Genomic DNA, 2,716 nt, shown 5'->3' with positions numbered 1-2,716 from the left:
CTGCTCCTCCCTCCCTTCACTCTCTCTCTCTCTCTCTCTCTCTCTCTGTCTCCTCTCTCTAAAATGAATAAATAAAATCTAAAAATAAATAAATAAAAATAATTTTAAAAAAAAAGAAAAAAAAAAGAGTAAGAGAACATAGTATTTGAGTAGAGATCTGGGAAAGTGATGGTGGGTACCCTGTGGATAGCAGAGGGAAGATAGTTCTAGAAAGAGGGGCTGCTAAGTGAAAAGGCCCTGAGGCAAGACCATGCTCGTCAGTCAGAGGAAGAGCATGGAGATGCAAAGGAGGCCCAGGGGCTGGAGCAAAGTGAGGAGGGAGGGGAGAGTGTTGAAATGTAAGGTTTGAGAGATAACATCCAGTTTTCACTGTGAGACTAACAGGAACCTACTAGGGGTTTTTGAGCAGAGTGACATGGGGTGACCTGTTTTGCACAATCACTCTGGCTGCTGTGTCTAAGAAAGAAGGAAAGGGCCGAGCAGGGAGAATAGGTGGAAGGCCGCTTTCTGACCCTATCCCACCTTTTTGGACCATATTTCTTACCATTCTACCACCCTGAAGCCCTAAGACTCTTCCCTGAGCACATTTTGCAGCTCCTGACCTACCATCCTTAATGAAGTTACCTTCACTTGTTATTCGTAATAATAACAACTGGGGTCATAGCTACCACTCTTCAGCATCAATAACTCCTAAGTTTTTTATGCATTATCTAACTTCATTTACATGTTTAATGTCACTTAATGTTTATATTTTGTCCCCATTAAATGGGAAAGATGAGGCCTTTTTCAAATCATCACTCGGTGGAAGGCCCCTGGGCCCAATCATAAGGTAAAGAACTATTGATGACCCTTTGGTCTCCAGCGGACCATTCACATCTATGAAGGTCTCCAGATCATGTGACCCTCTGGGCATTTACTCACAGGAAGTCTTCACAGAGGGGAAGGGTGAGGGCAATAAAAAAACAGAAAAGATATTTCAGGCATAGAGAACAGCACGGCAAAGATTCAGAGGTATGGCGCGGGATGGTTAGGAAATTGAGATTTGCTGGAGCGTAACATTTGTAGGGATGAATCAAGCAGGAAACTGATCTGGAAGACCTGTAGTGTCATATCAAAGAACTGGACTTTCTCCCATTTACAATGAGAGAACATCAAAAGGTTTTAGGTAAAACAAACAAACAAACAGAAATACTGCTTGAGCAAGGTGAGAGTGTCTGGGGACGCGGAGGACGGTGATGACCTAGAGAGCAGTTTTCCTTTTGAAGGGAGCAGCCACTAAACTCTGGCTGAGGGTTGCTATATAGAAACACAGGCCCAGTGTTGTCGCTGGGAAATCTAGATCTTTAGGTAAAAATCTTCCAACTTTTTACGTTTGCAACAACTTTTTTTTATTTGAATTACACGTGCCACATAAAACACCCCATAGCAGCTGCTGTTTGGGGTTTCTACCCTAAAGTATCAGTAAGCTATAGGAGGACAGGGACTTTGTCTTGTTTCCACTGTGTTCTCAGTGCTCAATGCACGCAGGGCCTGGCGCAGGGTGTTCAATACACATTGACTATATACACGTATATGGGTTAGTTATTAGTATGTCTTTTTTACACTTGAGGAAACAGGCTCAGGGAGGATTACAGGTCACGTGAGAAATGGCCATGCTCAGGTTCAAGTTCAAATCTCTGAACTTTGGCTCTGGCCAGATAGCTCTGTTGGTTAGAATGCCGTCCCAATATGCAAAGGTTGCGATTCCATCCCCCATTGGGGCACATACAGAAACAGTTCAACGCTTCTGTCTCTCTCTCTCTCTCCATTCCTCTCTCTCTAAAATCAATCAATAAAATTTTTTTTTCTTTTTTTTTTTTTTTGTATTTTTCTGAAGTTGGAAACGGGAGGCAGTCAGACAGACTCCCGCATGCGCCCGACCAGGATCCACCCGGCACGCCCACCAGGGGGCGATGCTCTGCCCATCTGGGGCGTCGCTCTGTTGCAACCAGAGCCATTCTAGCGCCTGAGGCAGAGGCCACAGAATCACCCTCAGTGCCCGGGTTAACTTTGCTCCAATGTTGGCTGCGGGAGGGGAAGAGAGAGACAGAGAGGAAGCAGAAGGGGAGGGGTGGAGAAGCAGATGGGCGCTTCTCCTGTGTGCCCTGGCTGGGAATCGAACCCAGAACTCCCGCACGCCAGGCTGACGCTCTACCACTGAGCCAACCGGCCAGGGCCAAAAAATTTTTTTTAAATAAAATCATGTTTTAAAAGAATCTCTTAACTTTGAAATAGACAAAATGGCAAGAAAGACAGACTAAGAGTAGAAGACAGTGCTGCATCACACCCTTACACTGACCTCAGTCCCCAAGCCGTCCCTACAAGTTGCCAAAGTCCTGTGTGAGGCTCCACTTGGTTTTCACCCCCCCTGGGAAACTTCTGATCCCACTCTCAGGGACTTTTATTTTGTTCAGACCTAGGAATCAGAGACTGAGGCAGCCCACACACCACCTGTCCCTTCCCAGCACAGTGACATCTGCAGAACGTTGAGCTGCTTGCCTAGGCTTTCAAATCCAAAGAAGGACCCTCCAGGACTTCAATGGCCAGGCGCCTGGCCGACCAGATCCCTTGGGGCAGCCAGGTAGCTTCAAAGCTCTTTCTGTTCATTATTTACAAAACATTGTTAGCAAAGCTTGGGCAAGACTTGGCAGAATAGAAATGGAAGGAGGTGGGAAAA

The sequence above is a fragment of the Saccopteryx leptura genome, chromosome 2, assembly GCF_036850995.1.
Source record: "Saccopteryx leptura isolate mSacLep1 chromosome 2, mSacLep1_pri_phased_curated, whole genome shotgun sequence".
Classification (NCBI taxonomy): Eukaryota; Metazoa; Chordata; class Mammalia; order Chiroptera; family Emballonuridae; genus Saccopteryx; species Saccopteryx leptura.
This window is presented reverse-complemented; position numbering follows the sequence as displayed.